We start from the raw sequence: 13,916 nt of genomic DNA, 5'->3' as shown, positions 1-13,916 counted from the left end.
CTGTAAGTACTCCTTCTTTATAGGTTGGTCTGGTTTGCACTTGGAAAACAAACAAGATGCCACCCTCAGTCTTCCAAAAGACATGCCGAATCTCATGCTTCGGTTAGTTATTTCTGTGTTGAAAAGAGGATAAATAGGTGGGATCTTCATTAGCAAGGTCTGAGCCAACTTTCCACTCTGTAATGGTAATGTTAACCTTGGTTTATACATAAGAGTTGCCTGATACAACTTCTGTTCATGTTTCATTTTCTGTGGATTCCTGCAGCCAATGGTAGATCAAATGAAGTAGTCAGGCTGAGTTTCTAGTATCTTTGTTCCTTCTGTCACCACAAAAAACAAAACAAAAACAAAACAAAAACAAAAAAACTTTGTTTCTCACACATCTGGAATCGTAGCACATTCCCTAGATCCACCAAGTGTGTTCATCTAGGTCTCAACTTGCAAAGTCTATTTTAACTTTTTTTAAATTTATACAAAGGGAACCCTGGTTAAAGTATGGTAGAGAATTTCTATTCTAGCGAATATCATATCTCATATCTTATAATGTAGATATTATAAGATATTATAATTATAAGATACTATAATGCAGTATCTTACATCATAACTTCAGCAATATATGTGACTTTCAAAAAGGATTTCAAAAATAGGTTGTCCTGTGTTTAAAAGGAAACAGAGCAGGCAGCCACATTAAAAACTAAATGCCAAACAAAAAACAAAAGACAAACTAAATGCCAGGGAATGGTCATATTTAAAGCATGAAATCTATGGAATATAACAGCAACCCTTACCTCTCACTCATGCAGAACTAACAACACTTCCTCATGTCAAGTGGCTCATTTTGAACCTCATTTTAATCTTTCAAGACTTGACCCATTCATTGGACACACAAATGCAGATGTCTGCCATCTAGTGGCAAAAATCAGTATCAGCAGCCTAGTTTTTCTAGAAAACACTCAATGTTTTTTTGAGAAAAATTCAATCTAAGCCCTAACTTTAAAAGGTAGGGGGAAAAAAAAAAAAACCTTAAAAAAAGGTAGGGGAAAAGTAAAGCAGAGGAAGGTCACATATCTAACTGGCCATTCTGTTCTAATACCCATATCTCTCTGATCTTGACACCAAGTTAGGGGAGGCTTGTTTAGAACCCCTTGGGAATAGTATTCTAGCTCCTACGGATTTTCACAAAGATAGAAGTTCCTTGAAGGCAGCATGTTGCCCTGTTTATTCATCCCTTTAGCTCTAGCACCTAGAATAGTGACTGAAACAATTCAGGAACTTAGTAAATTTAAGGAACTGACCAATGGCCAGCAGAGGAACAGACCAGACTATGGGTTGCCTACCATAGGAATTTCTAAAACTCTAAAGAACAGAGTGACTGATAATTTTGTTTAATTCTCTTAAAAATTAATATAATACTTTAAATTTGTGAAATACTATTAATTGTATTATCCATGCTTTTTAGAACTTATTTCTAGATCTATATAGAACACCCTTAAATCAATGAGCAGAACTAATCTATGCCGATTTTTATGAATATTCATAATAACTGAATTATTATGCACATACACAGCAGTTCTAGACTATTCTGTCTCACTTTCCTGACACTATGTTCTTCATATCAATAATATATGTGATACACTTGCTCAGAAAGGTAATCCTTAAATATAGCAACACACACATGCAAAAAATATGGTCTGCTCATCATAGCTACATAATATAATCAAGAAACAAAGAAAAAATCATTGAGGACTGCCTATATTTGAGATAAGAACTTCTATTTTAATACCACCTATGAACACATATCCATATTAAAAAAACAATATATTTAGATACAATGAAGTATATTTGATGGAAAGAGTTTCATCTTATTTCTACACCTGAGATCTCAGTCCTTGCTCGATTGTGTTTAAGTTCCAGTGGAAAAGAGCACTCCACCCTTCCTCAAAGCCGGAGAAACACCCTAAATTGAATATGACTCATCTTACCAGAGAGAACAGCCTAAGATAATGTACCCCTTGCCAACCCGGCTACTCAGAAAAAAACAGAAAATGTTTCTCACTCGATCTCTATCTCTGTCTCTCTCTCTCTCTCACTGTTAATCTTCAATTAGTGAGTCTTAAAATTTAGTAAGCAGAAGTATCGTTCGAGATATTTATTTAAAATGCAGACTGACAGAACCTGACCCTATTCTGATTCAGCTGGTCTGGTTTCAATCCCCAAGACTGCATTTCTAACAAACACCCCAGATGATTCTGGTGCACTTGATCTTGGGCTTTGTATGGCTTTAGATACATCACTATTAATTTTTATTTTTTTACCAATCATCTTTTATTGGGTATTAATTCTTCTTCTATTTATTTGAGAGGGAGAGCATTGAGCTGTATAAGCTGGGGGAAGGAAGGGGCAGAGGGACAAGCAGACTCCCCACTGAGCAGGGAGCAGGGGCTCCATCCCTGAACCCCGAGATCATGACCTGAGCTGAAGGTAGACATTTAACCGACAGAGACACCCAAGCGTCCTGAAACATCACCATTTCTTTTTTTTTTTTTAAGATTTTTGTATTTTTTCATTCAAGACACAGAGATACAGAGAGAGAGAGAGAGAGCATGAGCAAAATGCCAAACAAAAAACAAAAGACAAACTAAATGCCAGGGAATGGTCATATTTAAAGCATGAAATCTATGGAATATAACAGGGGGAGAAGCAGAGGGAGGGGGAGAAGCAGACTCCCTGCGGAGCAGGAAGCCCGATGCGGGGCTCGATCCCAAGCCCCTGGGATCATGACCTGAGTTGAAGGCAGACGCTTAACCATCTGAGCCACCCAGGTGCCCCAACATCACCATTTCTAAATGTTTCTGGTGGTTACAAGAATCCCTCAGGAGACTGGCTACTTATGATGATCAACCAATAATGACCACTTCAGAAGTACAATTAGCATTAGTTGGTGAGAGGAGCCATATTTGGAGGCTGTTATCCGAAAGGACTGTGCCTCTCAAAATGTTAGGGTCACCAGTGTAACCATGTATCTACACAGACAACCCTCCGGGCAAGGAAAAGTCCATTACGTTCTGTATGATACTCATCAAGAACTGCTTACTGTTTATTAATATATAAACTATTTTGTCATTATCAAGATACACTGAAAACTGCTAACACTCATATTTAATTTTCCTCCCCAAAAGGAGTAATAAGAGAGAATTCACTCAACAACAAATGCATAATGAGAGCCGAGGATTGAATTGCATAATTGAGAGACCTCGGTTTCCTCAAATATGACTTAAGATGTAGAAATGTCCTCCATATAATTTCACTAACTTGGACCACAGGTGTCTCATTCATCTACAAGCGTTAACCACTTCTTGCCTGCCATTCTCCTTCCAGGTTTTTTCTTCACGAGACAAAACCAGCTTCACTGACAACTGGAGGTTCCCCAAGCGGACTCCACCCCTCCCGCTACCCAGGCAAATGACCTTCCAGAATTCTACCCCAAAACTGATTCTTCAAAAATTGAGGAATATGGTAGTAGTAGCATTCATCTTTATTAAGAGTTGTCTCTCCAAAACTCTTAGAGGAATTTTGATTTTGAGTTCTAGAAGAATTTTCTTCTCAACAAATACCTTATACTGTGCATTCACTTACTGACACTCTAAGACACAGTACATATGACCTTTTGTTTTCTCTTGGCACTTCTCCCTAATTTGCAGTTTTGTTAAATATACAAAATTATTTTGTTAGATCTTTGTTAAAGATTTTCTGGATCTTAGATTCATTCATGAAACAAAAACTAATATACGTATATACATGTATGTTAGATAAACAAATATTGTCCACATTCAGAATTCAAAATGAATCATCTGCTCTTAACAGATTTAAAGTAAGTTTAAATTTCAATATAAAATTCAGCTATCCAAAAGTACTTGTCATCAAACATGATGATCGTAATCTGGCATCAAACATGAGTGACCATTGTTTCTCCACCAGTCCACCGGCCAACATTAGCCTGAAGGTATGAGAATAACTTGTGCCTACTGGGGCAGTATTATGTCTTACTCTTATAACTCCAAAATGTCTAATCCTGGGGGCAGAGAAAGTGCTGAATTTAAACACGCTTAACTGATCAGAATTTCAAAGCAAATGTATTTCCATACTGCTGGACCATTTTAAGTGGATTGATTTTTATGCCATGAAATCAGTAGATCTTATGGACTACGTTGCAGATTTTAAAAAATAGGGAGGTAGATTTACATTTAAAGTCAGGTCACAAACATCTATTATTATCTCAGTTTTGTATAAAGTAGATGAGAGGATGTATATAGGAAAATATCAGAGGACTGGAGTGCCTGGCTGGCTTAGTCAGGAGAGCATGTGACTCTTGACCTCGGGGTCATGAGTCCAAGCCCCACACTGGGTATAGAGCTTACTTTAAAAAAGTTTCAGAGGTTCATGCATCAAATTGTTAACCGTAGTTTTCTTATGGGGCACTTGGTCATGACAGACTTTTACTTTTGACATCACATATATTGTTGTAATGTTTGCTTTTTAGTATAACCTCTATTACTTTCATAACAAGAAAGCAGCCGATACACTATAATTACATATTTTATATGTTGATGAGTATACTGAGCATTTACAGGAAGACTCCGGATAGGGCCCTTTAGGGCAATCAAGGACAAATGAGACATAGCATCTTCAAGGACTTCACACTCCAGTGTTTGAAATAATTTACACACACACAAGAGTAAATGTGACCAGTGATGAAACTGAGAATCTGATAAAGTACTAAAAGATGAATTCATAGTAAGAAATGTCAGTTCAAGCAGTCCTTGACAAATTGCTAAAATCTGGGCCCATGAGGATGTGGAAGAAAGGGCATTCTATGCAGCATAAGAACACATGAAAGTCATGAAAATGGCAGAGCATACACAGAACAGCAAGCGCTAAGGGTAAAGTGAAAGGTGACCTTGAGACTTGGAATTGAATTTAAAATGTAAATCCAAGCTACGGAACAAGTCAAATGCTAGTTGAATGCTGATGTAATAGATTTAATTGTCATTCAGTAATAATAGAAGGGGACATCAAAGAAGTTTTCTGAGAAGAGGAGAAAAAAATGACCAGATTAGGTCTTCAATAAAAGTGATCTGTATCAAATGGATTAGAAGAAGAGGGCATAGTCAGTGAAATCATCTGGAAAGCTCAGAGACCATGTGAGAAAGGTGTACAGAAGGCAGGACTCACATCAGCATCCCCATCACCTGGGCTTGTTAGAAATGCAGATTCTCAGGCCTCAGCCCAGACCTCCTGATTCACAGTCTGCCTTTTACCAAGTTCTCTATGTGATCTGAATGCACACTAAAGTTGGAAAAGCAATAAATCAAGGTGCTGGTAAGAGGAAAGAAAAGAAGCCAAGAGGTTTGAGCTATTACTTGGTTGAATTATTACAATTTGGCATCTGACTAAATGTGGGAGGCAGTGGAAGAGAATAAATCAAGATTACTCAGAAATGTTGAGCTGTAGGATGGTCGGTCATGCTATTCATAGAAATAGGAAACCCCAGGAGAGCAAGATGAGGAGGAAACAGATGAAGGCTGTGCGGTCCAGCCAGCTCATGGAAATGCTCCTTCCAGAAGCCAAGCCGGGCCTGGAGATCATGAAATGGGTGTGATCCACACTGAGGACACTGGAAGGCATAAAACTAAACGCACTTACAAAAGGAGGAGGGGGTGAGAAAGGCATGGGGGTCAACTGAGGAGAAATTGTTAGCCTTGAGCTGCTCAGGAGATGAGGTGGGGAAGCTGGGAGGAGGCAGAAGAGCCCCAGGGGAGGAGAGCCAGGGAAGCATGAGGCTTTGAAAATAAGGGGAGGGGGAAGGTGTTGCTAAGAGAGTAAAGGGGACACCTGGGGAAGGACTACTTGTTTTGTGACTAAGAGGTCACAGGTGACTTTTGGCAGAGTGGCTTTTGTGAACCTGGTGAGGATGAAAGTCAGAGAGCCAAAGGTTAGGGTCAGAGGGTAGTGAAATTGGGTGTGTGTGTGGGGGGGGAGGGTTGGATCTTAGGCATCCAGTGCAAATAAAAAGATTAAGAATAAAGGTGAAAATTTCAAAGGGGCATAAAAGACCAGGTTGAATTAAACTGTTGAACTTTAAGGATTTTCTTCTAGAAGAAAGATCAGAAGTATTTTCTTCATAATTCTCAGAATTATTAGGAGGGCAAACAAGCACAGTAAGAATTAGATTTTTGGCTCAATGTAAGGAGGATCTGCTTCTCACTGCTCTCTGAAAAAGGAATAGGCTGCCTTGCGAGCATTAATTTCTCAAAGCCTACAGACCACACAGTTCAATGGGGAATCATAAAGTAGAATGTTGTTCATCGATGACATTTGTAGCTGGCTGAACGGTGGCCTCTTAAAATATATGTCCACGTCCTAATTCCCAAAACCTGCAAATATTACCTTATATGGTAAAAGATGTGATAGTTAAGGCTTTTGGAAGGAGGAGCTTATCCTGGAATCACATGTATTCTTATAAGACGAGCACACAGAGAAGGCGACACACAGACAGAAAAAGAGGAGGCAATGTGACCACAGAGGCAGAGACTAGAGGCGGCACAAGTCAAGGAATGTAGACTGTGATCGGAAGCTGCAGATGACAAGGAAGGACTCTCCTCAGGAGTCTTGGGAGGAATTGTGCACCTGCCCACACTTTGATTTCAGACTTCCAGGCTCCAGAATTAGGAGAGAATATATTTCTTCTGTTTTAAGCCATGGGAAATCAATGCGGCACTTAACACCACCTTCCAAGTCTTAGATTTCTGGAGCTGCTCTCAACTCATGCAGATCATAAGCTCCTGGAAGGCACAGCTGTGGTTCACTCTCTTGTGAATCCAAAAAAGGATGTCTGTGGTTCCTGGCACATTAGGTAACACTGAACACTGTCGGGGAGATTTACCACAGAAATATACACTCACATGTGTAAGTGAAAAGGAGAGATGGATACACAGACACAGAGAGACAGTAGATAATGATAGATAGATAGATAGATAGATAGATAGATAGATAGATAGATAGATAGAAAGAAAGGCAGGCAGATGGATAGACTCATTCTACTCAGGCAAGTAAATTAAAATTTAGTTATACTCTGATGAAGTTAACTTCATAAATACAACCTGGGTTATCCTTGACTGTCACATTTACTCTTAAAGATTGTACAACCGGAATTTGGAGGAAGGACATCCATATGGCTTGTAGTCGCTTAAATTTTCAGTTTTTCACAATTAAATGAACTAAAGAGCTTAAAATAATTTATCACAAGAAAAGCAGAAGGATAGCTGCACTCAAGGAAAGTTGAAAAAGGTTGGCTGGGGATTTTGGGGTAAGGAAGGCAGAAAGGAGGACTCGATATGAAGGACTATTGTGGCAATTCCAGTTTTCCCAAATGTCTCCCTTCCCACAAGATCATGTACATAGCAATGTGTTATTATCATGTGAGGAATCACAGCAAACAAGACAGGAGAATCTCCTCATCCATTTTATGTATGAGAACTTCTTTTCAATGCAGACAATTTGAGGGATCTCCACATGAGAGAAATTGTGCATTTAGACTACTATGAAGTTAAAAAAAAAAACTGAAAATCACAAAAAAATTACTGTGTTCAATGAACACTTCTCAGTGAATTCACATAGATATAGATAGATACATAGACGCATAGAACCCAGCAATATTTGAAATTTGTATGGATTCTTGGAGTCTGCCAAATACAACTGGATTGGGATCCATGGGAAATAAGAGCTGTCTAGATGAAACTCCAAACGGCTGTGGGCAAGAAGTGGTTCTTAGCTGAGCAGTAACTGGGTTTCTCTCCAGACTGGGTCCCCTGGGCAATTCCAGGGGAACCGGCTCCAAAGTGATAAGTTAAAAAAGAAAAAATGGACAAAGGCTGTCAGTGGATCCGTTTTCCTAAAGCTCATTGGTAGGATATTCTGGTATGAATCTAATTCTTGGGGCCATAGCTACCTGTGATAAAATAGAAGGCTTTAGCAGAAGAACACCTCACAACCATAAATGCATGGTCCTCTGCAGTAGACATCTGGTAGCCCCATCCTCTCTGAAACAGGCTGGTAATATTTTACTTTGGCTTAATCATACCTGAATTTTATCTGAACAGCAGTAGTTGGAGGATATCCTGCCTGACCCAGGAGGTCTATACTAACACTATTTCCTGCAGTAGAGGTGACTGAAGGTAGAATATGTCATGGCTCAGCTGGTGTGCCAGATTTCAAGGGAACACTGGGGACAGGAAATAAGCTAGGGCTAGGCTAGAACAAATGACCTAATGAAGAATTAATTCTGTAGTGGATAGTCAGCAACTCAAATTACAGTGGCCAGGAGGAGTGTGGAGAACTGAGATTTGATCCTGCCAACAATGACACACAAGGAGACTTTATTTGTCAAGTGGAACTTGGCAGCACAGGTCTCCAGGCGGGAATAATACACTGTCAGGAGGGTGGCTGTGCCTTAGGCCCAGGGGGTTCGTCCACGTTGGGGTTGCATCAGAGACTGAGAAGAGAAAGAATGTAGTCTTGCTCCTGGAGAGAAGTTCTTGGCAAGGGTGAGGCTCACTGCCAAGGTCATCGCTCAAAGTCCTTCCATTTTTTCCCATCATTGTTTCTCCTCAAAGTGTTCATATTCCAGCCAGCTTTGGGATGAGATGGCACGATCAGTGAGAAGAAGATGGCAGTAGCTTAAATATCCCTTCTGTTGGCTTGCTGTCACCACCAGTGGATCCCAGGACTGTGTCAACGTGGGGAGCTGCAGCCTCGGCAGAGAAAAGTCTAAGAAGGTGCATGCCAGCCAGAGTACTTGGCCTTCAGGAGTGGATGAGCAGGGAGTTTCAACAGGTGGGACAGCAAAACTGCCAGCCTGCAGGGGAGAGCCTGCCAGAGGCTGGGGAGTCTACAAGCTGCCAAAACGTGTGGACAGAGAGGAACACAAGGCAGCCAACTACTGAGCCAGAGAGACACCTGCACTCTGGCTCTCTGTGCCCCACGTCAAATCATATTAAGGGTCTAAATCATGCGCCACATTTAATAGTGCTTTAGAGATTGTTCAAAAATCACTTTCACACGCATCATGGCTTCGGACCCTCAAAAGCACTCTGCACCGTGCACAGGGCAACTACTGTCCCCTCCACTTGCATGCTGGGGAAGAAACGCTGGGGGAGGAAACACAGTTTTCTTGTAAACACAATTTTCTTGTAAGGCCCATTGTGATTCAATATTTTCAACAGCTTCACTGCAACAAAACTGTCTTTATTTCCTTGTTTGAAGGCAATGCTAATGCAGATCTACCCTGCCCAGGATGTGCACCTTTTAGGGAATGGAAAATTCTAAGGGAGCCCTCCAGACGCAAATGTGGGGTTATAATTGAATGGGGGTGCCTTTGGCACCTGTACAGACTTTCTGTGGAGTGCTGGTTGAGGAAGAAGGGCCAAGACTACTGATTTAGGATTCAGAGAGCCTACTTTTAATTTGATCTGAACAGGGACCACTTGCTTAATGGAAAAGATAGAGCCCGTCAGACATGAGAAATTAACTTCCGATTTGACAGGCTTTGCCTCTTGTCCAATTCATTAGATGATCTCTTCAGCTTTCTCCCTTAAAATCAAAACTTTCCACTGAGGCTGCAATTCTATCCCAAAGTTCTGTTACGACTGATAACTAGGATAGGGATTCCACTGGACTAAATGAGATTGACAGGTAAAAAGTCCTGTGGAACATTTCACTGCCATCACACCTAGGGGAGCACCACATTCAAGGATTAAGCATAAGGCACAATTTACTATGCTGATTAATTTTTTTAAATAACCATGGTAGAGGCATTTGATTAATTTTTTTATTGGAGTCATGTATGTCTTTTTGATATTCTCCTGCAAGAAAAACATATTTTAAATTCACAAACATATTGTATAAAACAAAACATTTCCAGTTACTCACTGAATACTTCAGAACCACAAGGTGAGGATAATGCTATGGGTCACAATATATTAGGACATAAAATTAGGTTCCACAAGTGAAGGACAGATGCATCTCTCTGCATACCCCATCAGGGACTCCATCTTCATATGATTCACAATTCATTCATCTCATATCTGAAGTGCCACTCTACCACAGCTGTTCTCGACATAAACTGCCCTGCATTGCAAAGAAGACCCAGTTTCTTAATAGTTACACTGACAGTGTCCAGGCCATTTAGGAGTAGGCAAGTAATTCTTCCAATGTTAACAACTTTGTTAGACAAGAACAGTACGTTGGCTCGGGAAATGGTAGAGGAAATTTTAGGTAAAAATATGAACAAAATTATTACTTTATAATTTGCAAATACACAAGGGAACTTTGTTTTTATTTACATCATTTAATTTTCTTTCTATTAAATTTACTGGTGTGGATTCAAGAAATTCTAGTTTTGTGAATTTTATGTTTTTTTTTTCCCCAGGCTCATTTTCAACAGGTTGCCTGTAATTAAAAGCTAAAATACCATTAAAAGAAAATTCACATTATTACACACCATAGCTTAAACAATACACTTTCTTTCTGTAAGAAAGTAAATCATTTGTCTTTATAAGGAAAAGAAAATGGGTGCATCCTCAAGAACTCAGCATGCCTAAGTCATCTTCAGAAATAAATAATACTTTTGAAGTGCTATTTTCCCTTTTTTTCCCCAAAAAGAAAAATAAGATAATGCGCATTCTTACATTTCTCTAAACTTTAAAGTTTCCTAAATAAGTTTAAATGTAGGTTTAATGCAGAATTACTCTTACAACACTCTCATTCTTTCTCTATATGTTGACGAATTCCACACACGTTTTCCCTTTTCCCAAATTACACTTTTCTCTTACAATGATCTTCCATGCAAAAGGTATACATTGTCAAAGATTTTTTCATAACCTTTTTATCTCATTTTCTTTTTCAAATATCAAGTCTATTTGAATAAATATTTGCTGTGATTTAAATAAACGGCATTTCAATATGACTATTTTCATATTAAACTCAATCTTATAGCACCCCACCCAGCTTATAGAAACAGTCTAAATCAGACCTGCAACATAATTAATTTTAAGTTAGTAATTTAAGATAAAGTTATAGTTCCATATGGAAACCCATTTAAAAATAACATGGTTTCTAACTCAAGGATAGCTAATTATACATTAAGCTAATTGAGATAAACCATGTAAACAAAATCTCAAGATAGGCTATTCAGTGATAGGAGTGTATGATCTAAACCACAATTCTGTGTCATGTGGAATGCATACTGGAAAGGCAGACATATTCTATGTATTCTTCGCAATACCAGCTCCCATAACAAGAGGGTGCACCCAACGCCATATCTCTCCCACCACATTTGGAACAGAAAGACCTTAATACGTGACTGTCACAGTCTTGTCTATATGGACATATTTGTTCTAGGTTCAGCTCTCCCCTTTCTTAAGTATATATTCTTAGGCAGGGTCTCTTTCTTAAGTAAATACAGGAGCATTGTTTTAAACACAGGAAATAGTGATGAATGTTTCATGCAATTTAATGATCTCACAATATGAAATTATTTGGGACTACATAATCAACAAATACACTTTTTTAAAAAAAGATTATTTTTCACACAGTAACCCGGAAAGACCCCAAATGGGGAATTAGGCTATCTGTTTTGTTGTAACTCAGAGGCCAAGAGAGAAATGAAAGGTCTATGCAAAGCATACAGTGACATAACCAGTGTCCTTAACAACATAAACCCTCGGATAAATACATTTACCTCCTAAGAAGAGCCATCCTTTTTACATCGCAACACAGCCCGAGGGAAGCATACCCTTACAGCCATCAGACAGGTTCAAACAACACTTGGAGACCAATGAATGTTTCCATTCTTGTAATCTGTCCATATGGATGCAATTCCCAAACCCCTGCTTCCTCTACCACTTCCAACCTGCGTGCTAGGAGAGTTGCACACACGCACACCGAAAAGGATCACAATTAAAACACGCACAGCGCGAAAAAGACAAGTGAATCTTGCTGCTCGAGTCAACTGCCACCCCCCACGTCGTTTAAAAACACGTAGAAATTAACCCAGCTGTAAGAAGGCTGTTCTGGGGGAGGGTTCCAGAGAGGAGATCCGGTGCAATCCAACGGCCGTCGCTCCGCGAGTGTAGACTCTCTCTGGATCAGTAAAGATGCGCACCCGGGCTACCCACCTTCGCCCAGGTGTTACACTAAGTGTCAAATTTGCCTCTTCGCCCCCTGAAATGCAATCCGAACAAGCCACCCCGTTTCGAGGTTGGCGAGTGCCTGTCTTAGCCTTCTTAAAAGCGGTAGGAAATCATATGAGAGAAGCCACGCACGCACAGCACACACGCGCGCGCACACAGGCACACACCAAGCCGAGTAGTTCCTCCGGTCCGGACACTTCGTGCCTCAGATCCGGCATTCCGGAGACAGAGAATCCAAGCGGAGGAGAGCCGGGTGGGGCGTCCCCCGCTCTCTCCGGGCCACCGCTCCTGTTAACTCCCGTCATTTTCCCGGCACTTGCTGTGACCCCGCATTCCCCACCCTCGGTCCCAGGCTCCAACTCCGCACACGATCGCGCTCTCTCTAGGTTCAAGTTCCCACCACCACCACCCCGAATCGACAGACCAGCTCTCTCCACCCTCCCCAGTACCCTCTTTGCATTCCCCAAAGCAAAGACATTTCCTACCCGGGCCGAAAACTTTTTCCTCCCTTCGCAACGCGATCAGGCAAGAAACAGGATCAGCCGCTACCGCCACCCGCTTCGCCCAGCGCCCGGGTGGCGAGCACCGTCTTTACCTGGCCGCTGCGCTCCAGGTGACCGTCCCACGGCGGTCGCCCGCGCCTCCCCGACACGCGGGGGGCGCCCGGTCCGCTGTCCCTTAGTCGCCTCCTGCTCGGCGCTCAGGGAGCGAGTGTCCTAGGACAGCCCGCCCATGCCCGGAGCCGCCCTTCGGTTCATTGCGCGTCTTTGCAGAAGCGAGGCTGCCGCCGGCGAACTCACAAGGAGCGTGGGATCCGGATGGCACCGACTTGCCCCGCGGTGTGCGCTCCCGGGTCCGAGAGCGCTCCGCCCGCGGGCAGCTGCGGCCGCGTCACATGCCGCCTCCAGGCAGCGGCCCGGCACCTGCCCAAGCGGCAGCGCTCTTGGCTCGGCACCGCCGCCCCCGCGCCTCGGGCTCCCTGCACGCTCCGGCCCTCACTGTTCACGTCTTTTTTCCCCCCCCCCCCCCACCTCTCTCCCTCCTCACTTTTTTCCCCTTCTTTCCTTCTCCTCCTTTATCCTGTATTCTCTTTTTCCAAAAGCAGACACAAGGCGCTCCAAGTGGGAGGAGGGTCTTTTCCTCCTCACGAACTCTTCCTCTGCCTGGTGGTGGCGGTCGTGGCTACTGCTCGCCGCTCCTCCTCTTCTTCCTCCCGCGCTCCTCCTCCTCCTCCTCCCAGGACTGTGAGCACGGGTGTAATGCACAAGCTGCCTGCTGGAGACCCAAACCTGCCCGGCTTCTGAGCATGCCCAGTTGCCTGGCTGGCGCCCCGCTCGGCTCCCGCGTGCGGGCTCTGCTGGCGCGCCTGGCGGGGGGCGAAGGAACCCGGCTGTGGGAGAGCCCCGAGGCCTCCTGGCTGGCTCGCTGAGGCCCCGCGTGTCCCCAGCTTGTGTGCCCCCGGTACTTTAAGGGCAGATTTTTGTTGGTCAGTTAGTTTCGCTGCGTTCTCTTCTAAATTGCTTTGCTTGGACTGCTTAGAAGGATTGAAAGGAAGTGGATTCTTGGGCGCAACTTACTGCTGAAAGAACCCCGGATCAGTTACAATAAACGACACTGTTGAGAACCTTTCCTTAGAAAGCAACCTGAGGCTTTTTTTTTTTTTTTTTT

The 13,916-nt window shown here is 42.2% G+C and overlaps 1 protein-coding gene across 15 annotated transcripts in view; it reads right to left on the bottom strand.

Moving 5' to 3' along the window:
* CHRM3 (cholinergic receptor muscarinic 3) overlaps positions 1-13,569 on the bottom strand; it is a 479,705-nt gene extending 466,136 nt beyond the window's left edge. For 7 of the 15 annotated variants that reach the window (XM_078077757.1, XM_078077758.1, XM_036066813.2 and 4 more), the window contains exon 1: positions 12,844-13,569. The gene's annotated coding sequence lies outside the window, so the exon portion shown is untranslated. Of the gene's footprint in view, positions 1-11,797; positions 12,553-12,843 lie in introns of those variants that run through there. The other 8 variants (XM_036066822.2, XM_036066821.2, XM_078077761.1 and 5 more) reach the window with 6 other exon arrangements.
* Between the last annotated feature and the right edge of the window lie 347 nt (positions 13,570-13,916).

This window comes from Halichoerus grypus, chromosome 7 (assembly GCF_964656455.1).
Source record: "Halichoerus grypus chromosome 7, mHalGry1.hap1.1, whole genome shotgun sequence".
In the NCBI taxonomy this organism is placed as follows: domain Eukaryota; kingdom Metazoa; phylum Chordata; class Mammalia; order Carnivora; family Phocidae; genus Halichoerus; species Halichoerus grypus.
This window is presented reverse-complemented; position numbering and strand designations above follow the sequence as displayed.